The sequence below is a fragment of the Heterocephalus glaber genome, unplaced genomic scaffold, assembly GCF_053883595.1.
Source record: "Heterocephalus glaber isolate CG9 unplaced genomic scaffold, H.glaber_assembly_v1.0 deba00001572, whole genome shotgun sequence".
Lineage (NCBI taxonomy): Eukaryota > Metazoa > Chordata > Mammalia > Rodentia > Bathyergidae > Heterocephalus > Heterocephalus glaber.
This window is the reverse complement of record NW_028258357.1, coordinates 11,325,279-11,348,365: the sequence shown is the minus strand read 5'-3', so window position 1 is coordinate 11,348,365 and position 23,087 is coordinate 11,325,279. Positions and strand designations below refer to the sequence as shown.

At 38.7% G+C, this 23,087-nt stretch overlaps 2 long non-coding RNA genes across 3 annotated transcripts; both read right to left on the bottom strand.

The window, feature by feature from the left end:
• Nucleotides 1-8,262: 8,262 nt before the first annotated feature.
• Nucleotides 8,263-11,377, bottom strand: LOC110349133 (uncharacterized). 2 transcript variants are annotated; one of them, XR_002394886.2, is made up of 3 exons: nt 10,777-11,219; nt 9,910-10,125; nt 8,263-8,677 (listed from the first exon to the last, which is right to left on the bottom strand). It is a non-coding gene; the product is annotated as an uncharacterized LOC110349133 (long non-coding RNA). The 2 variants fall into 2 exon arrangements; XR_015443532.1 differs by lacking the exon at nt 8,263-8,677 and having other exon boundaries at nt 8,854-10,125; nt 10,777-11,377.
• Nucleotides 11,378-15,787: 4,410 nt separating this feature from the next.
• Nucleotides 15,788-23,084, bottom strand: LOC147823572 (uncharacterized). Its single transcript, XR_015443535.1, has 3 exons — nt 20,331-23,084; nt 20,138-20,228; nt 15,788-17,800 (listed from the first exon to the last, which is right to left on the bottom strand). It is a non-coding gene; the product is annotated as an uncharacterized LOC147823572 (long non-coding RNA).
• Nucleotides 23,085-23,087: the final 3 nt, after the last annotated feature.

Here is a 23,087-nt window from a genome sequence, read left to right as displayed (position 1 = left end):
TCCAGTACATGGTAACTGGGTCTATACAACTGCCCTGAAAACTTAACTGAGTATGAGGTTTTTCTATGTAGTTTAAAATGAATCTCCAAGCCTTAAAAACCACTTGGCCCAGAATTCACATGCTTACAAGTCCTGATGTGTTTTATGAGAAAATGTAATAAAGCTCTGGCTTGTCTTTTTCAATAATGTCACTCTAAATAACAAACACAGAAAGACAGACTCTCCAGAGAACAATTATGTTCACTTGGAAATAAGCAGGATACATTGTAGTGAGTAACATGCATGCCATGGAAACCATGGGCATAGTCAAGAAGGGGAAGTTTTTAAAGGCAAAATGAAAAGGATTACATAAGCTAGTTTGAAGCAATAATTCTTGCTACAAGTATCAATAACAAAGGTGGCATTGGTCCAAGGCTGGACAGGCAGTTGTGAGACAGATGTCCTTGCAGTATTTTCTGTGTACGGTTGTGGTGGCTGTTGTGCAGGTTGTGGTTCTGGCAAAGTCCATTGTGACAGCTCCTATTACCAGTCAGATGTACACAAGAGCCCCTTGCTCCATCACAGCAGCCTGGCTTGATTATTTGCTGTTGTTCTTGTGAAGTTTTGACAAAAGTGACTCCATATTGACCCTGACAACTTTCACACTACTCTGCTCCTTCTTAAATCATCCTTTGTTGCATCTTTTAGTTTGTTGCCTTGCCTTAAGAATTACATGAACCACCATTGTCACACAGTATAATTCTAATTTTCAAAGAAAGACTTGGATTTGAAAGCAGTTTTGTAATTTTCCCCACACTTCGGCTGGGGCATGATTGTATTCAGTCTGGCTTTTATAGAAACACTGTCATTAAAACTTCTCATGGCCTTTAGGGACAGGATTTGGAAATGCGACACAGGTCTTTCTGATTAGGGTTATGAGAACTCTCACTCATTTGCAATGGTTTTATTTTGGTTTTGATTTATAATAACTCCCAGTTAATGATCTTCTCTTAGTGTTATTTAAAGAAATATTGAATTGAAATTGTGAATGAACTAGATGAGTCCCAGAAAACATTCACATAAGAAATAAATTTGTGCCTTCACCCCAGGCAGAGCACAGTCCATAGACCTTTCTCCTTATTTTTTTTTTTTGTTGTTGTTGTTCTTTTATTGGTACATTTTAGGTAAACAATTCATTTACATTTATCATTGGGTGCTTGTACCTGTACATGATGTATCTTGGTTCTTATTTTTTTCCCCATTACTTGTGCTCCCTTCACCCACTCTGCCCTTCCCTATTTACATAGATTTCATTTCCATTTTTTTTTTTTCTCATAGTTTTTCCTTTCCCTATTTTCCTTTCCCCTTCCCCTCCCTTCACTCCTTCATCTTTGGACCTTTTTTCCTATTTCAAATGATCAATTATTCATTTTAATCATTTTAACTCTTGTTTACACTATCAGTATCTCACACTAGAGAAACTATTTGGTATTTACACACGTGTGTCCTATTTATTTCACTTAAGAGTATGGCCTCGATTTGCATCCATTTAATTATAAATGACTTTAGTTTTTCGTTCTTTATGGCTGAGTAGTACTCCATTTTATAAAAAAAACCCCACATTTTCTTTATCCAGTTTCCAGTTGATGGGCACTTGGGCTGCTTCCAAGCTTTAGTTATTACAAACTGTGCTGCTATGAACATGGGTGAGCATATATCACTGTGGTATGATTCTTTTAATTCTCTTGGGAAGATCCCCAGCAGGGGAATAGCTGGGTCAAATGGGACCTCCAGCCCTAGTTCTTTGCGGCATCTCCACACTGATTTCCATAGTGGTCTCACCAGTCTGCACTCCCACCAACAATGGAGAAGGGTTCCTTTCTCCCCACACCCCCGCCAGCACTTGTTATTGGTTGATTTCTTGATAGCAGCCATTCTTTCTGGGGTGAGGTGGACTCTCAGTGTGTTTGATCCTTTTCTTTCATTTGACTTGCTGCCTCTTTTCTCCCTTCCTATCACCCTCAGGGGTCTGGTCATGCAGCTGAGAATTAGGTATTGACTTCCTGTCGTTCTTTATTCCATGATGGTCCTCAAGTCCTCCGTTCTGTTCTCCTGTGTCCCCATTAAGTTTTCTTGACTTCTGCTTGCTAATCCTGTTCTATGTTGCTGTGCCATCTTTCTCTTTTTGTTCTTTGACCTGAATCTCAGAGTCCCTTTTCTCTGCTTTCTGCCTAATTCTGCTGTTACTTAAAAGTCACCTCTTAACCTTGGAAGGTTTTGTTAATGTTACTGTTTCCCGAAAATCAGTTTAAATTGAGACAACTCTTTTCTGGAACTCTTCAGAACAAAAATTTCTGGCCCAGCAAAGTAAACATCAAATTACCTCAACCTTATCTTATTTTTCAAGAAATTATTGGTTTGGTTTAGGGATAATAGCTAAATATGCTGTGGACAATAGATAACTAGGTGCAGGAGGCAGATGGGAGATCAAACTATTAGCTGTTGATGAATATTGATAGTCATAAATAAAACTAGACTAAAAACCCTGGTTTGGTCTATGGCCAGAACCAAGCTTCCATCTTAAACTCTGGCTTCTGGTTATGGACAGAACAGCTACATGATCAAATATGGAGCTCCTTCCCCAGGTGCCTTACAGCATGGAGGAGAAGAGGGTGGGTTTGCTTGAACTCTTGTTTTTCACCCTGACCAGTGCTCCTCAAACACTGTACCCCATGGGGGACATCATGGTGAATACAAGCACACAGTTAATTCTTATGCTCAGTCCCTTATTTTATTGATTACAGTGACTCATTTGTGGGAATTATCGTAATCCATTCCTGTATCGAATCATTAATACATTTTAAATAAAATTCTAACTGAGCACCTGGTGACTTTATGAACATCGTGGACACAAAAATGAGTTGGGCATGGACATTGACTTTTTCCAATGTGGTACAGGGGCATGAAAATTAATCATACATAATTATATGCAAAAATATTATTTTCTAGGAGTCTGGCATGAAAAGATCTCATGAGATAGAGCTATCTTTGTTTGGTAAATGATAAATCCAATTAGGCAGAATTGGTCAGTTTTGTAAAGTCTAAAGTTTATGAAATTTGGAGGGTCATTTTTGAGAAAACACATTAGGAATTTAAAATCTAGCTCAAAAGAAAATATGTAGAATGAGATTAAAAACCACAAGAAATTAACTAAAGCCTTCTGTCCCTTATTTCTGAGAACCCTTGAGGCATTTTCTCTGAAATGTTTTGTATTAGCCACCTAGCTTTTCCCTCTAGAATAATCTAACAGTTCCTGGCAGATTAAACATCTCTAAAAAAATCATATTTATTTTTATCCCATACTCCTCATCTATATCAGATTTCTATTAATGGCAGTTGCATCTATGTTGTTTGTCCAAAGCAGAATCAGAAGTCACCAAGTTCTGTCCATTGCACTAATGACTCTTCAGGTTTAAGTGATTGTTGTCCTTTGACCTACTCTGACCTGTGCTCTTTTCAAAAGCTCTGCTGTCTCCTAAGGTGATGACAGATGCCAATAATTTACCATGGTTAAGATGATGACGCAGGCCTGGGGTACAATATGCCCTCCTCTCACGGTGTCTGAACTCTAATCCCTGGAATCTGTGAGTGTACTACTTACATACGAAAATTGACTTTGCAGATGGAATTAAGGGTGCAGATCTTGAGATGGGAAACTATGGGCAGACGTTATTTAAAGGGCCTTACAGTGGTGAGGCAGGAGGATCAGATTACAAAGGAGACTTGACTCTCACAGCAGAGAAAGAGGGAGAATAAGGAGAAGAGGGAGAGAGATTTTGAAAATGCTGAGTGGTTAGAAGAAGCCAGCGGACAAGGACTGTAGACAGCTTCCAGAAGGTGAGAAGGCAGGGAAGCCGTTCTCCCCAGACACCTTCCACAGGAGCTCAGCTCCAGCCACACCTTAATTTGAGCCCAGTAAGACAACAGTTGTGGACTTGTAACCCCTAGAACTCTAGAATCATATATTTGTATTGTTTTAAGCCCTATTTTTGTGGTCACCTTATAGCAGAGACAGGCAACTATTACTATGCTGATGATTCATGGTTCATTCATTAACCTAAAGTATTAAAAGTTAAGATTGTTCTGAAAATATTTAAGCTGATCACAGAAACTTTCACTTTTTTTTCCCTATTGGTTTCTCTCTTCTCTTTGTTTTGGCCTAGACTTGCAGGAACCACTCTGACCAAAGGTCACTGCAGTCAGTGGTCAGTGATGGATTGTGGCTTGCATGCTACCTCAGTGCAGTCCTTCTAGGTTGGTGTGCATGTGTGTGCTGCTCTGGTGGCAGCTCTCTCCCTGAGAGAGATCTTGTTCTCACAAAACATCAAGCCACTTCCCTCATTTGTATCAGAAGATATTTACAGTCTTAGCTCCTCTGAGTTAGACCCTCCTGATGTTCAGACTTCATCACTGGTCTACATTCTTTCCCTAAGAAGGATCTTTGCTGAAATACCTCAGCTGGTATAATCTCCATCCACTAAAGATGTTAAAAATCCATTTAATTTTAAAGAAAAATAATGAGATATGTATTTCTTCCATTCTTTGGTCTAATGCAAAATTTGTCCTCCTTTCCCTGGGACCAGCTCTGTATAGTAGGGATAATGGGGAAGAAACAAGAGACACATTTCCACTTGCCCCAGAGAAATAGGTGCCTCTTCCCTTTATCTTTCCTTAGAAGCAGGGACAGCTCATTACCACAAAGCCCATTTTTAATATTATGAGAAGAAACAACTTGACTGCTGAAGGTTGTCACTGAAAGAGCGAAACAATGGGGAGTTGGACAATATTCTCAGGAGAAGGAGTGGTTAGAGTCCCTAAGGTCCCCATCCCTTGTGTAACCGGAAGTAATGTCTTCGCAACCAGTCCCAGCTGGGCTGCAGCTGGGCTGGATTCTGCCTTTAGAAATCAAAAATTGATGGAACTGCCATTTGCTAAATGCTCCAGTTTCTCAATGCGAAAGTATGCCAAAAGCTGTATTTGAAATGATCTTTTGACAATTTGAAAACTATCTTTTAAGCTGTTACCTTGCTCATTATCATTTTCTGTTTTTTCAAAAATATTTCAGCTGTACGGGAGTGCCTCAATTCTATTAAATATTCCCTGTTGTTTGGGTTTATTTTTATTTTTAAGATATTTAAAGATTGAGCTCTAATGGCAAGAAAGAAAAAAACTTTTATATCACTACCAACATCTACCCTTGTTTTAAATTTCTCTCCCACACTTTTGTCTAGGCAAAACTAAACAAACACAAAAATAAACAAGGGCCTGAAGAGTTTAAAGGAAATTTATGAGATACATTCTGTCTTCCAGGCACTGTGCCATGTGGCAAAAATAGAAAAATGAATTAAACCTAGTCCCTGATCCACGGAAGCTCCTAGTTTAATGGTGGAGCAAAGCATTTTGCCATAGTAAAATGTATAATCCGTCACTCAGTGTTTGATTTCCTACTGTATGCGTATTTCTGATGTTTCAAAACTGAACACAATGGATATGAAGGGTACTCACATGTACCTTAGAATCTGACAGAGTGAGCAAGTATTGAACTAATTATTACAAATATGATTGTTTTTCAATGGAAAAACAAGCATTTTATGCAGAATGTTGAATGGGAACATTCCAACAGCATTGAAGGACAGGACAAATGTCCATTTGGAAACAGTGGTAGCAACTGGAGGTTGAATGGGGGAAGTTCTAAAGTAGTATGTACAGAAATGTCCTTCAGGCTGGAATATGTATGATGTGTCCTGAAACCAAAAGGAAGACATCAGGGGGCTGGAGTAGAAGAGGGGGAAAGACAGTTGCATGGCTCATGTTTCATAATCTTAAATGAAGGTGAACTTTCTCAAGAATAAAGGGATATCAATATACAGAACACTTTTTTTTACAATAGCACAAGTGTACTTTTGCATATTAATGTAGATATTTACTCATTCAATAAATGGTTATTGACTATATTAATTATGTGCTGGGTCTCTGGTAGACATTGAAAACAAAAGGATGAATGAGAATAAGGCTGGTTTCTGTACGCACATCAAGTAGTTTGTGCCACAACATGGGCAGATAGAGAATGTGATAAAAGCAGAGATGAAGCCAGGCATAGTAGTATATGCTTATAATCCAACACTCTGGGAGGCTGAGGCAGGAGGACCACAAGTATGAGTCCAGCCTGAGCAACTTAGTGAGACCCTGTCTCAAAATAAGGTAAATAGATAAATAGGCTGCAGAGTTAGCTTAGTGTGAAAACCTTGGGTTCTACTCTCAATACCACAAAAATATATACATACATACATACATACATACATGAGCAACAGAAATGAGAAAGCAGTCTTACGTTTATATTATTTAAAGATGAAGAACACTTCTTAGGAAGCTCTTCTGAAATTTCTGGCCAAAATCAAGTCTAAAAAGTAAGAAAGCAGAATTATCTGGCTGTTAAACTTCACCCTGGTCACACATCAGAACACTCTGGGCAGAGATTTAGGACTCTCAGCAAGTTCCTGAGTTGCTCCTTAGATGTGACTCACTGGAGGTCCTGGGGACCTTCGAATCTAGAATTAAAAAGAAAATGTTCCAGTGATGTCACATATATTCTGCAAATAGCATTTGGGAGCCATTGAAACAGAGTACAGTACCTGTAAAGCTTCAGTCACATTTCTCCAAGTGTATTCTGCAGGCTGTTAATTGATGACAGGTGAAAAAGGGCTTAGTGGTATTGAATTGTCCCCACCTCTGTCCCCTATGAATCCATATGTAAATTCTAAGCTCCAGTACCTTACAATATGACCTTATTTGGAGATAGTGCCTTTATAGAGATAATCAAGTTACAGTGCAGTCAGTAGGGTGGCCTCTACTCTAATCCAAATGATGGTGTCTGTATATAAAGGTAGACAGTGGAGACAGCTCTACAGCAAGAGCTCCATGTCAGCTCTCTACAAGCCAAGGAGGGAAGCCTGGGAAAGATCTTTCCCTCATGGTCCTCGTGTTGCTGGGGTCAAGTTTCATGGTGACCAAAAAGGAAACCACAGACAGAGGAGGTAGGGTGCAACCAAATTTATTTTTAAAATATAAAGGCAAGAAAGTAGATGATATAAAGGCATGGAAGTAAAGCTCTTGCTAGCCAGGAGGGAATTCTAAATAGGATACCCATGAGAGGTTCTTAAGGGTTTAATGGGTGGTTATGGAAGCAATGTAATCTCTATCCTATAGGAGCCTATATTTTCTAGTGTCCAATCTATATAGTGTTTATACAGTGTCCATTCAGGGCCTATGCAATGAGCCAATGGCCTCTCTGATCACATTTTGTCAGATAGCCAAAGGACAATTGGCAGATGTTTTTGTAAGATCCATGGAGGGTTGTGACTCAGCAGATTCCATTTTGTGCTTCTTGACTCCATTTTCGATGTGCTGTCCTTACTGTCTAATAGAATCTTCACTCTTGTCTCTCTAATTTCTGTTACATTCAGAAGAGCCAACTCCACCAATACTTCAATTTTGGACTTCTAACTTATAAAACTTGAGGCAATTCATTTCTGTGGTTTAAATCAGCCAGTGGGTGGTACTTTGCTAAGTCAGCTTAGGAAACTAATGCAATACTTACATATATTCAGGAAAGTTAGAAGAATTTGTCTTAAAAGGAAAGGCTCCCAGAAGCTCAGATGTGCTAATGTGTCCCTAGCCATTCCAGGTGCTGTGGAACATGTGCATCACATTCATAATTGATGGCAGTGTGCTTCCCATTTGTCACAGATGATTTCATAGAACTGATTCTCTGTGGTCCAGATACACAGAAATATTGAATTTATTTCTTTTGAGGAATTAGCAGTGTTGTGGATCTCATGACTGATAGGTCTCTCACTACCTCAGCAGCTATTAGGTATAGTAGCTGCCCTCTTCCTTTTGTGCCTTGCCCCCTCCCCTGTGTGACATCATGCCAAGATGGTTGCTCCCACCAAAGAACAAACCCTTCTTCCCAGCATGCACCTGTTCCTGCCTAGAGAGTAACCCAATACTCGCTCACCTCCTAACATTTAGTGATGTCACCGGCTCCTCTATTCCCTAGTCACTACCTCACTCAACCCCGCCTCAGCCCCTACAAACCCCACCCCAGTCTCTATAAAAGACTCTCCCTATCCCGGCCATATTGCTTTTTGTCTCTCCTTTGTTCAGAGACAGACTGGCAGATCTGTTTCCCTAATAAAGGCTTGTTGTGGCCTGGTCTGGTCTTGGTTTTTGGCCTTTTACCTGACAATGACAAAGGTCAGCCTCATAGAGTTGAGCTACCTTGAGTAAATAAGGGTGAAAGTTTTTGAATGCATTTAGTTCAAATCCATTGCATCTTTTGGAAAAACAAATAATTCCAAATAAATAACCTATTGAAATTTATTAGAAATCATCTTTCTTGATCCATGAAATCTTTGATCCTATTATTTTATATCAGTGACTCAGAAGAAGCCATTTGAAGGGAAAAAAGCTAAGAAGTATTATGCTCTCTCCCTTCATGGAGTACTTCAGGGAACGTGGAGAAAAAATATGCCACAGTGATCGTATCAGCTGAGCACACCAGTGTATATTTGTCTTCCAAGTATCCATTTATTTCCACTGTTGTTCACTCATACCTTGCCAAAACTGATCTGACTTCCTGAAAATGGAACATTGTGAGAGAAATAGACCACAGTTATTATCAGTGGTTAAAAAAATAAGACTGCAAAAATTTAACTTGGGTATTTCAGTTAGCAAACACGTGCATACAGAATAAAAGAAATGTGCACCAGCTGGACAGACTTTTAAAACTCCCACAAATTGCAATAACTCAACTTCTTATTTACTGATGTGCTTTATATTATTTAAGGTTAGACTTATACATATGAAAATTTTAGACGATATTCAATCTACAATTGTGACAAATGTTTGTGACTATATCTGGTAAAAGGCTGGGATCGGGGAGACAAAACATTCATCAATCTTTGCTTCAAATGTTTAGGTCATCTACCTATCCCCCAACCCATTTCATCTGCCACCTCTCAAGAGGCTGAAGCCTTTCCAACCATCCTTACAGACATGATGATCTCACACCTTCATCATCATTCAATATATGCTGCCAACCCGAACAATTCCCTGTAATCAGTTCCCATCAAGCAAAACCACCAGTCACTTCAAATAAAAATGTAGTTTCATTGACTCTGTTTTCAGAGTTTCTGATTTTTTAGGGCTGGGTGAGTTGAAAAAGCTGTATTTTAATAGACATCCCATATGAGTCTGATGGTCAGCAGCTGTGCTAATGATCAGCTCAGTTTGAGAATCAATAGTTACACTGTCTCATACTATTAGTGAGCCTTTCTCATTTGGGGCTATCCTTTCCTTGATTGCATTTTTAAACAATTTAAAGACTATGATTTTGGACTCTGGTGTCTTAGTTACTTTTCTCATTGCTGAGACAAAGTACTCAACAAAGTTAAAGAGGTAAAGGTTTATTTCAGCTCATAGTTTGTAGAGGTTTCAGTCTGTAGTTGACTGGCTCCCAGGCAGGGTGGCAAGACAGAGAAGAAATAGTCCATGGCAAGCAGGCAAGTGACCACAAAGCAGCAAGCAGCAGCAGCAGCAGCAGCAAATAGCAAACAGCCTACCATCCCTTTTATCCCTCCTGGACTACTGCCCTTTTGAGTGGTGCCACTCACACCCAGGGTGGGCCTTTCCATTATCCACATCCAGAACTATGCTAAACCAATCAGTGGACTAATTTAGTAGTCACATACTCTTGATTCCAGCACCACACACCCTAGACCCAGCCACCTATGACAGCATGAAGCTTTGGGGGGATATCTAGATATAAGCCATAACATATGGAAACTTATTGGAGTACTATTTTTCAACCTTTAAATGCATTTTTATATTTTGTTAAACTTGTTGTCCATCTCCTAAGCAGGTCAGGTCATGATCTAAGGGGACAACTCTGCTTTATGATAAAATATTCATTGTAGTGTGTAGATTGTTTTTCCTCCTTCTGTCTGGAGAGTCCTCTTGAGATAGTTGTGATTTTCATGACATCCTTGGTCCTAGTTGCCTGGGATATTTCCTGGAACCATGGAGCTGCAGGAATGGAAGGAGATTCAGCAATCTCAGTCCATGCTACCAAACTGTCAGTTTCCAGCTAAGGTATCTAGAGGAAGTCTCTTTCCACAAAGCTACAACATGCTTCATCAGTCAGTCTCAAGGTGGAATGGACCTGAACTTACATTTTCCACCCCTTCTAAACTTCTCCAAAGCCAAGAAAGCTGGCAGGTCCACCAAAGATGACCATGTAAGCTAGCTGAATTTAGAGGTTTGCAGTTCTATCACTCAGGGCCTCAGTCTCTCCAGGATGCATGGCATTCTGATTCTTGATCCCAGGGTCATGGGAATCACCTTATCACTGGCTTTCTCCAGCTGGATCCCAGAAGATGGGAAGCCTTGAATGCAAACTCCACTCCCTCCCTACCACCTTGCTCCCAAAAGTGCTCTGCTTAATACATGTGGTTTGAGATTGATTAGAATTAGAATGGGGCCTCATGGGGGACAGCAAGATAGGGGCTTTGACCACCATTTTTCCCAAGAACTTATTGCTGTAAAACTTTCTCTGTGCCTGTCTGATTTCTCCAGCTAAGGAGCTTGGCATATGTTCTCTGTTGTAGCATGTTTGAGCTGTTACAACAAAATACCTTACACTGGGTAATTTATAAACAACAAACACTTATTGCTCACAGTTCTGGAGGTTGAGAAGTCAAAGATCAAGGCACCATAGATCTGGTGTCTCCTTCGGGTTCACATTCTGCTTCAAAGATGATACCTTGAATGCTATCTGCTCGTGTAGCTAAAGGGGTGAATGAGCTCTTTCAAGCCTCTTTCATAAAGGCTCCGATCCCCTTTATGAGGGTGAGGCCATTGTGACCTAGTTACCTCCTGAAGTCCCTAACTTGTAATTCCATCTGCTTTGTGTTTAGATTTCAACATATGCATTTTGGAGTGGTACAAGCCCTCCTTCCACAGCTTCTCCTAGCCTAACTATGCCTCACTTTTCTTACTTTGAAAGCAGAAGTAGTAATAACCTCCATAAAAAATTGGCATTTTAATCACAGCTGCCACTTAGTCCTCACACTTTCTGTGCCAGGCACCTGGCTAAGTGCTTTGCAATTGCTAATGCCAGATGAGATAATCCAAATAGCTCAGCACGATGCCAGGCACAGATGGGTGCTCCACATATGCCAGTTGTTCTTTGTTTCTGTTCTTAGCTGCTGATCTCTGTGGGATTCAGTCTTGCAACCTCTGTAACATGTCCTTTGAACAGGATAGTGAATTGAAGCTCTTAACATACTTGTTGGTTGACTAGCTCAGTAGATCATATACTTCCAAAGGTAATTTCTTTTTCTTCCCAACTTGGTAACCTCAATTAATTTTACATGTCTATGAAGCCAAGCTAAAAGTTCACTTCTTTTGAAAACTGCATGCAATCTCTCTCCTCTCATAGAATTTTTACATATTATAGAGATTGTGTAACCCCAATTCTGTCTCATATTCAAGTTCCTGATGCACATAAACCACATCTCTTTTGGGAAACTGCCTCTTTTCTGCTCCAAGACAAAGATTAAACTTTGGAGGATTTTCAAAGGAAACAAAAATTAGAGGAATCTTTCCTGTGTTCTTCTTCCCAGAGGAAAAACCCATCAAACTGGGAATGGTTCACCCAAAGCAAGACAGCTATGCAAATTAGAGGGTACACATATAGGGTGATTTGATAGAACATTCTGATTAAAGTGTTAGGTTGACTAACTTTGGACATTTTGATTTCTCCTATTTTTCAAATGAGTTTTTCCCATTAATCCTCATGTTCTCAGCTGCTCAAATAAATTTTCATTTTCATCTCAGTGACTCAGCTTTCCTCTTAGATAATTAACCAATATTTTAATACAGGCATCTCGTATTTTATAAAAACTTTTGTTTATAGATGTTTGGCATACATCATTTTGTGTGGCAAAAAGCAGGCTTTAATTTATGATCAATAGTTACACAACTTATGACCACTGGTTACAAAACCAGTAGGTGCTGGGCCTCTGCTTGATATAATACACATTTCTTAATTTTCTGCTGTGGGCTCTGCCCTGTGCTATCAACTTTCGGGAGAATCAAACCTGCTTCTGCCTTCAGTGATTGGAAAACTGTAGAGCTCAGGAGGAAAGAGCATGAATTTGGACATTTCACACTCCAGGGTAGGTGTCCTGAAATACCACTTATGTGCTTTCTGAACTCATAATGAGTCTGACATATAAGCTTTTAAATAAGTATAAAATAAGAAAATGAGATTTTTGCAAAATTTGCTAAAGCTCATGCTCCTACAACATAAAATCTTCACTTCACTTGTTTTTTCTTTTAATATTATACAGTTTCTTATTATAACTGTGCAGTTGGCCCCTTCAAGAATGTGACGTCACAAGACAGTGGCCACCAATCACATCAGGAACTACAGTTCTCAACTATCTTGCACCTACGCGTGGTTTTGTGATTGGCTAATTCCAGGTGGCAGGAAACAAGTACAGCATCCTTGTTTTGGACCAATATAGAGGACTAGGAATCTCAAAAGATGGTGAGCCCATGACGTGTAATGATTCTGGCTCTGAATCCTGAGATTCATTCATTGTGTTCTCTTTTCATAAGTGAAAATTAAGTTATCACGTCACTGAAATTTGGAGTTTATTACACTGTCTTGCATTTCTTTAACTTAATACTGCTGTTCAATAAATTTGTTGAAGGAACAAATGAGCTTTGTAACTAAAGCACAGTGAGTACAATGCCATGAGGTACCTAAATATGGATTTACACTAAACTTATTGATCTTATTGTATCCATCTATTTTTGACCTCACATCAAAACAGTTATAATTGATCATAATGCAAAGTAGGACAGGGAAATGGAATAGTGAGGCAATATAATAGCTTTTAAAAAATATTTTTTAAAGTATATTGAATCCTTGGGAAAAAGAAGCAGGCAAAAGAACCAGAGTAAAGTGGGGGTGGAAAGGTTCTTGTGTATTGCTGGTGAGTTTCATCTTAGTGGTCAACTAAAGAATGAATTAGAAGGCATTTCTCTTTCTATATCCTTTTAAATTCTGTAAAATCTGTGGTAATGTCTCCTAGATCTTAATATTGTAATTTAAAAAATGTATAACTGATATTGTGTAACAGGAAGAAAAGATCTAAAAGAGCAGGGTGATTGGGAGGGGTAGGGGAGGGGAAAAAAAGGAAAGGAAAAAATATGAGAAGAGGAAACAAAATGGAATCAAGGTCTTTGCAAATAGGGAAGGGTGGAGGGGGTGAAGGGAGGGCAAGGAAAGGGGAAAAAAAATAAGAACCAAGAGACTCATGTAATGGTATAAGATCCCAATGATGAATGTAACTATATTTTATACCTAAAATGTACCAATAAAGTTAATGGGGGCGGGAAAAAAAGAAAGCATTTCTCTGTATGCTTTCTGTTCAATCTACTGTGTATTTTTGTCTTTAAAAAGTAGTATGGGAGACTGCAAAATATGGCCAATAATTTCCTTGGTGAACTAAAAGAGAATTAGAAAGGCTGCTGATAGCTTTTGTGCTTAGAAGTATAATGTCTTCCAGTGAATTATTTTATGGATGGAGTATCTGGAATTGCTTATGAATAGTGGATTATAGATTTTTTTCCCCTTCCTTTTTCTTTTCTTTTTTTCTCTTTCCTTTTTTTTTTTTTTAACTGAGCGAACTTAAATATGATCTTTAAAAAAAGCATTTTATCTGGTGGTAGAAATGTTAGCCACATTTCAATTCATTCTTAAGCTTTCCCTAAAAGGAATGACTTTTATGCATAACAATAGCCTTGTTTTTATAAGTGGCTGGCAATATCTGCAAATGTGTAAGGCATTCATTATCCTGGAGCTCTTTTTTCCCTGGTAACACACCAGGAAATATCAGAGTGTTGTTATTGGAATTCATTCTTGTGCTCTGGCTCCCGGATGAATTGAAATTCAACTTCACAGTCAAATGAGTAGCCATTTAAAGCTCAGGTGTGTATTTCTTAAGACCCTCTCAAAGGGTATATAACTGCCTATGTCTTTCCTAAAGACAGCAAACTGAATTTTAATTGGATCTCACCTTTCCCAGGAGATCATTATACCTCTGCTCCAAGGCCATATATTATAAAGCTTCAGTATGAATTGGAACATGAAGCCTGTGTTTGAGTTCAGTATTTAAAGTTGAAGTTATAGCAGCTGACACCCCAGTTGTTACGGCAACTCCCTAATGAAAATTTTATTTAATTTGAGTCTCTGAATAAATGACATGTCAAAATTACATTAACTTTCAGATTATTCAAAACAGTTTGTTTTGCAAGAAATAAGTCTCAAATAGGATTGGTTCCAAATTTTTCTTCTTTCAACCCCACCTTGACATTGTCAGATGGATAAAAAAATAAAGCAGTGGAAAAGATTACATATATATATATATATATATATATATATATATATATATATGACTTGCTGATTCCAAACAGCGTCCTGTGAGATCTTTCTGTGACACAGAATAGATATTGTTATCAGAGGGCCAGAGACTGGCAAAATATCTTAAGGGAAACCCAGGCTTGTGGGAACTAATTCACCAACCCAAATAAAATAGCCATGTGCTTCTTTGTTTTTTATAGTTTAATGATCTGCACAAGTTTCCTAAGATAAATTAAGATTATAAGGACTAAGGTTAAAAATAATGTGAAAACATGCCAGAGCCTGCTAAAGAGTGAAATTCATTCTTCAAAACTCTGAAGAGAAAACATTATGGTCTTGCCTTATGTCATAACAAAGTGCCCCTCTTGTATTATACTTAGTTGAGATTGGTTTTGGAATTTTTTTTTCTGGAAATTTTAAGTGGCAGCCTTTATTCCAGATTTGAATGTTTTAGAAACAAAGTCTTTGTAAATAGGGAGGATGGAGGGGTTGAAGGGAGGGCAGGGGAGTGGGGAAAAAATAAGAACCAAGAGAGATTGTGTAAAGGTGCAAATTTCCAATGATGAATGTCATTACATTGTATACATAAAATGTACCAATAAAATTCATTTTTTAAAAAAAGAAATCTAGACTTTTAAAATCTATAGATAGAGATGTGGAATCCAACTGGATAGAGAATATATTTCTTAGATTTTCAGAGGTGTGGTATCTACAATTTAACATGAGGGATTGAAGTTGGTAATCTGTAGACCAGTTAGAATTGAAACATTTTGTGGTTCTAAATTTCAAATGGGCTTTTCTCTATTTACACAAGGCTGAAAGTCACCAGCCAACAGATAACCCTGATTTCAGCATTTTTCTGTCACGATGTGATGGAATATGTGGATTACACATTTAGTACACACAGTACTGGAATATTTCAGAGGCTTCACTTTGTCCATTTATTTTTACTTAATTGTCTTTCCCTGAACTTGCTTCTTTCATCATCTTTCTTAATCTTTTAATTGTATAAACAGTTTCTTAGGCTCAAAACCTTGCTCTATTTTTCATTCTCCTTTGTCCGTTCTCTCTTTCCTTCTCCTTGTTTTTGGGTACCAGGGATTGAACTCAGGTCCTTGTGCTTGCAGAGCAAGTGGCAAAACCACTGAGCAAAATCCCTGGCTGTCCATTCTCTTGTTCCTAGGTTTGAATCAGATGCAGTGTTTTGGGGTACATCTCTGAAAGGTAAGACCAGTTTTATAGAACAGAACTGCATAACTGGAAGGGACTTTATTTATGACTTCACAGATCTCATAGAATTACTTGAAGGATGTGTAGAAATATAGGCACCATTCCCAAAAGGGGTTGAAAATAAAAGGAATCAAGATGTATTATGTACTTGTATCAACTCCATACAAGAAATACAAACATTATGTATTGCAAACATGTACTAGTAAAAATAAAATGTAAAAAAGAAAGAGAAAAAATACAGTATACAATTTTGTATATAATTTCCAAGGAAGCAAAGACTTCATGAAGTACTCCATGCATCTCAGATTAAGAATCCCTCAACTCAGCCAAATGTCCCTGGAGGCAGAATTTCACTAACAACCCTAATTGGTTGAGTACTTCTAGTGACCCAAAGTTCTCATTTGGAGAATTTTTGCTTCCCTTGTTTGTAATGGAACTTTTATTGTTGGAAAGTTTATTTGGGATTAAAATCTTTGCCTGTGACTCACAGTTGACCTAGGCTTTCAGTGTTCAAAAGTATTTCTACCACACACACCCACATCTATTTTTCATGTTAAAAATTTAACATCTCCCCAGCTGTTCCTTTTATTACTTGCCTTCCAGACTCTCATTCTGGTCATCCTTCTCTAGCAACTGGGTCCAGACATTCCTTAGGTGTCTTGATATAAATTTGGTTCTTTCAGACAAATAATATTCTCTCCATTGGATATAAATACGCAGGGCAAAGCTCTTGGAAAAGTTCTCTCATTTTTAACACAGAGGAAAGGACATTGGAGCCACCTAACCTTGGTTTAAGTCTTGGCTCTGACATTTGCCAGCCATTTTGCCCTCCTGATGGCTATTTAACCTGTTTCATTTTACCATCTGTAAAATGAGAATAGTTACAATCTTACTGTAACTTGGTTATTTTAGAACATACTAGGCACACAGTAAATGGTATGTGTTATTTTCATTGATTCAGATTAGGAAATGTAACAGATTAAGATGCAACATTATGTTGATGATGGACAAAATCCCTAAAATATTTTAAAATAATATTATACTTGTCCTCTCTTATTCCCCAAATTTATGAAAATAATTTTTTGTATTTAAATATAGAATTTCATAATTACTTAATTTTTGTGTTAGGTTTGTTTCACATGCTACGCTTCTGAGATATGACTGAATTCTGATCTTGCCATTTAGTGTGTTACTTCACTTTCCCTTATTGGTGGTCTTCAGTCAGGTGTAGAACCACGTAACAAGCTCCATAGTACACACTAGCCACTGCTTTCTACATTGACTTTAATTCTCTAAACAACTCTATTGTAGTCAGAATTTGTAATGTACTTAGACTATGACATTAGTGTGGAATGAGTTTTCTGTGTGAATTCACACTAACTCAGTTGTTTAACTGAATTCTTTTGAAATGCCCTCATCCTAGCAAAAAGGCTCAGAATCAAGCAGGCTTTGAGGCCATTAGATGCATAATGTGTCTCTTCGTCTCAAAGATCAGACTGGAAACAGTTTAGGGGGAAGCCCAGCTCTCCTAGGTCTGGCTCAACCCCTTCACAAGTATGGTGGCATTTCCTTCTTCCCTAGAACTTCTATAGAGCACAGCAGTGGGTCTGTCACAGACTTCCAGGAAAAGTGTGGCTGGCCAGATATGAGGCTTCTATCCTCTTCTAAACTCTGCAATCATCCATAAATTCAGGAAGGTGGAAAAATGGTAGACTGGACATTCATTCTCTCTAAAAAAACTGCTGAATAGAAACTCTCTGAGAAACTCTTTTACAGTCTTATGAATGAAATTTTTAGAGTATTTTGAAGAACTTTCCTTGAGGAAGAGAGAAGACTCAATGCTAATACTCTTCACATGAGCTCAGTCTATGTTGTTCTTGCTTCCAACTGTTGCTTCCAACTGAGGGTCCTATTTGGAAGGACAGGTTTTTTCTGCTTGAATGGTTGTAGAAGGCAGTGGCCAGACAGGAGAGCAAGCCAGCAGACACACCAGCACAGGGCTGCAGCCAGTTCCTCTTACTCTTGGAGCATTGCTGCCTGCAACAGAATCCAAGGATTGGGACTCAGGAGTGCAGGAGGACTGTAACCTCTCTCAGAACTTGGCAGGGGAGCTTTCCTAGAGAACTCATTTGCTTAGGGTCCCTCCTCTTGGGGGCCTCTTAGCTCTGAATTTACATTTATTGAGAGCTCTGCTAAGATAACTGAGTGCACCTTCCTGTCCCCACTGCCTACAAGTAAGAGGATATTTAAAAAGTTTTCTTTGAATTAGATTTTCTTAGAATCTGTCCTAAAGTTTTAAGGAATACGAAATGTAGGACACAAAAGGATTTTCGTTCTCCAGAGAAAGTTGCAATATCCAGTCAATATTTTTATCTTATTTCAGCAAAAAATAAATATGCAAAAACATCTGGCTCTCATTTCCTGGACAAAATACAAGAATAAGTTAAAATTCCTCAAATATATACTTTTTTCCTGCAATTTAGCACATAGGATAAGGCAATGACTCCTTCCATTAAGTATTTAGTTCATAAAATAAAGCTTACCCTCATAAGAAAACTTAAAATAGTATCCTAGCCAAAAACAAGGAATTAATTTAGCTCTCCAAAACATCAAAATGTAGAATTTTTTTCTGCATCTAATTGTCCCCTTTGGAAAAGTAGCCCTTTTATATAATTTGCATTATTTTAAAAGAATGATTATTATTAAAATTGTGTAACTTAGTGCAAGTTAATTTCCATTTTCCTGTGTCAGGTTCCTAGCCTGAAAAAAAAATGCACCCCGCTCCTACGCTGCATACTTGAGAGTGTTAAGATGCCACTTGACACACAGCTCCTGGCATAGATGTCCTTGGCAAGTAGCAGCTGGTCATTCTGCTCCCTGAAAGACAGTCAGAAGCAATGGTCCGAGGTGCTGGCCTTGGACATACCCTGTGGTTTGGAGTAACTCTGCTGCAGGAGATTCCCCCACCTCGGGTGAAATTGTCTCTTAATAATTATCTTTTAATGTATCAGGCATAAATTCTTCCTCAGTTGATTTTTACACTGAACCTATCATGGGCTAACTTCCATTCATCTTAAGCATTGTTTATTGAACTTTCGGGATCATGGAAATCATCAATTCAAAGCACTTTTCCTCCCACACCATTTGGGATTCATAAGAAATTCAACCATTCTTGATTACTGTCAAAGGGTCCGACAGAATGACATTTCCTGCTCTCTCTGACAAGGCTACTCGAGTCTAAGAGACAGCAGAAGAAATGGACCAGAGGAGGCTCTTGGGTTTGTTTTCTCCTAAGGTGAATGCCATTGCTGATTATGTTGCTGCCACCTTGCCAGCCATACCCACTTCACTGAACTCACACCCAGATCTTTGAAGTGGATCATCTCATGTTCCTTTAGGGTACACACAATAGCAGCAAAAAGGAAGTGATAATGTAGGGAGGTAGACGAGAGACCCAGAAAATCATTTTACTTAACTTGGGTTTTTAACTACAGAAATTAAATAAACATTTCAAATTTTAATATCTTCCCCCAACTCTGAAGGTTATAAAAATCAGAAGATTCTGTTGGGTCAATAAATGCTAAGAAGCTATCCATTGATCACTTCCTCTTATTTGACATGTTTAACCAGGCTAGATCAATATTTCTTGGAGTATCAATGAATTTGTTTTAAAAAATTAACACTATTGGGTGTCCGCAGGCATCACAGGATAAAAGAATCCTGTAGACAATTTGTTTTTATCTCTTTTCCCATCATGGAGCATCTATGATTAGAAATCAAATGTGTATGAATATATAGTTACTGGATTCATAAAAGTCAAAGAAAAAGAATTGATTCTTTTTCTCATTTCTCAGTGCGTTTACTGTCAATCAAGCTCCCTTAAAAGACACATACGAAAACAAAGAATCTGAGTTTTAGACTAAGCACAAGAGATTGAAAATGTATAGCTACATAAAATGTCAACAGTCTTACCCACTTTTTACAAGAACCTGCTTAATTCAAGCATATTTAGGAAGTAGTTGCCCTGCCTAATGTGTTTCTATTCCACCACTTCATGGATAACTTGCAGGTTTAATCATTGTAGTTTAATGAACAAAATATTTCAACCGGAAAATTTGAAACAAACTTGAAACAGAGCCTTTTTTTTTTAACCCCTTCAGAGAAAACACTATTAGGGGATATTCACCACTTCTTTTTATTGTCACCTGGATTCATCACTGTGGAACCAAAGAGAGTTTCATATGGACAGATGGCCCTGTTGGCTAACTGGGGCAGGGCTGGGAGAGGAATAAAAGAGCGCTCTGCTTTTATATAAGCAAATGAAGGGCAGATGCAACCAAAGGGCTGAACCAGCCATAGTGAACTGGACAGTACCTTGAAAAGTACCTCAACTTTCCTGGGCAGGGATCTGCTTCTCCCCAAGCCAGCTTGTCCCAGATGCTCCTGCTGAAGAGCCTAGGAATATCTGCAGGGTAAAACATTGCGTTTTTGCTTGGTGCATTCTGGAAGCCAAGAATGCTGTGAAAGATAACCAGCAATAGAGCAGCGAAGGACTGAGGGCACTTACTTGAGCCACTCTGTATAATTTGGGTTGGAGAGCGCATCTGGAGCAGTATTTGGCCAAATGAGCAGGGCCTGCAAAGCCCTTGCCTCCCTGCAGCCTGTGGAGAACCGGGCCTCGATGCTGGGCTGGTGACCGACCCCTGGGGAGAAATCCATGAGAATGCTTACTGCTAAATGGCGCTGGGCGCTGTCAGCAGAGTTTGTTTACTTGTCTCACATGTGAAGACTGCAGCTGTTTCTTTCAGTACCAAGGAGTAGGAGAATGTAGTAACCAACCTCCCTTCCCCCTCCCCAAATGTCCGTGGAGCCCAACAGCTGTCTTTGGCAATCCTGTCACTCAGGATCGGAATGGGTCTACATAATCAGGGTGGAGTGGTAAAGCTGAGATTGTTGGCTGACTGGAGGTGGCAGGTGGGCATGAACTGTTCCTTTAATGGGCTCACTTGATCTATTCCTGCTGGGATTGACTCAAAACAGAAAGAAAAAAAAAAAACCATTTAAAGTGGTGATGAAGGAAAGTTGAACACACACGTCTTGTATTTCATACTTACAGATCTGAATGGCTGCGAAGCATGAATTCACTGGTTGTTAGAATTGGAAGGGAGTTGAAGGGTTCTCTTGTCTAGGAGTCTCAAATTATTTTTAGCAGCAAAAGGAGTTTTTTTCTGCCTTAAATGAAATCTTAGACCAGGATATCATGTGATAAACGAAAATACCTGCACAGAACAGCCAGAACATCAATGGAAAAGTGGGCTATGTGTAAGGAAAGCAAGTTCAGTAACAAGTGAACTCAGTTCTGGAATCATGGGGACTGCAGTAAACTCAATGTCCCCACAGGGACACCTATCACTGTCTTGGGTATACTGGTGCCTTTGCCAGGCTGTGATTCACTCATTCATTTAATAAATATTTATTAAGTGTTTACTCTTTACCAGCTACTATTTTAGGCATATACAAAACAGACAAGATTCCCTGCTTTCCTTGTATTCATATTCTAGGAAATAATATATGAGGAAGGACAGCTAAAAAAGGGGAAAACATAAAAAAAAGTGTATAAGCAGTGATAAATACAAAGAAGAAAACTGAAGCAAGGTAGGGGATAGGGAGAGATTTGCAAAAGTAATAGAACTGTCCATCCAGGGTGGATACTTAAGGGCATATATTTGATTAGAGAATTAAATGATGGGAAGGAATAGGCCATGTGCATATCTGTAGCACGATGACAGGGTTAGGCTGAGTGGGACTGGTGCTTTTAGATTATCTGGTGCTTCAAGAGCAGTTGGAAGTCTTTATTTTCAATTAGTAATTATTCAAATGAGAAAAAATGGCAGCTCCCTTGTACCCCAATTACCCAGCCCATAGGCCCCTGGTTTATATTCTGGTCTCTTACACAAAGCTTGCAGAAAACAAAGCAGAATTTGTCTCTTTGGAGCAGGGAGTGCAGGAGAAGAACCATCGTTGCCTGGACTTGGATGTTACTGACCAACCAAGCACGGATTGCAATTCTATTCTAATTTGATCTCTTCTGTTCATCCTATGTGAGAGGCCAGAGGCATGATTACGCTTGCTCAAGGTTACACAGGGATAAACTGGAAGGGGATCCAATCTCTTCCCACTCCCACGCTGCCCTTTTTCCTGAAAAGCATCTGCATTCTAAGTTTTTTCCATTCCCAGTCTATAAAATGTACAGGACCAACGTTTAAATGACTACTGTAAAGCAACACAAATAGCAGTAGTTTTCAATTAGGAATTTAAGGCAAACTTCTTTAAATTTTCATAGTTCAGTCCCAATTCACCTTGCCAATTCTACCATAGGGTAGAATTCTATGTGGTTAACAGACTTCTCATCTTCTCTCTGGTTTTTGCAAATGAATACAGTTTAAGTCCATCCAATAGATTAAATCCCACAACAACAGAGGAGTCTGGAATATGGAGGGGAATCCAAGTTACTAATAAGGAGAACAAAAAAAATCAGTTACTTCTGAACAGTTTTGAGAAGCCTGGTGATTTTTTTTTTAATATACAGTGATTATCCAGTTATCTCACATTCCTGGTTCATTTTCCACTCAAAAGTTAGGTCAGCCAGGATCTGAAATAACAGTCTTTGATTATCTCAGAGTTCAAAGAACAGAACACAACAGATCGCTTCTGCTCAGCCAACCAAGTTCTTGTTTTTCAGTCACGCTGACATCTAGTTCATGTGGAGGAAGAATGTTTACATATTGGAGTGGATAAAATTTTATGCAGGTGGTAGGACATGCTTCATCCTTTCTCCCTCAAAACTGGCTGCAGCCAGCACTCTGCCTATTTGGAAGGAATTCGACTTATGGACTGGCTCCAAAACAAAATACATAGTGATCATCCAGGAAGGGTGCATTTGTCCTCTGTTATGAACTATAGCTCCTCTCTTCTTACTGTTTTTATGTAATATTTTTATGTATTTGGTTTTTGCCCATACTTTAGTTGTTTTTCAAAAATTTAAAGGTGCAAGAATGACAGAATTTTGCTCAAAATAATCTTGTTTTTTGTAGTCTGTCTTCCTAGTCAGTGTTTATGAAAAATAGAATTATGTCTCATTTGTTGAAATCTTTGAAAATGCCATTACACTTCCCCAGATCCTCCAGATAGCAATAAAGGAAATTGATAGAGATCTCCCCAAGTGGGGGGAATTTAACCAGCTACTGCAACCTTCATTTTGTTTAACCAATTAGAAGGCAGGCAGTTGTTAAATATTTGCTATTAATTCATTCTTGGGTGCTTA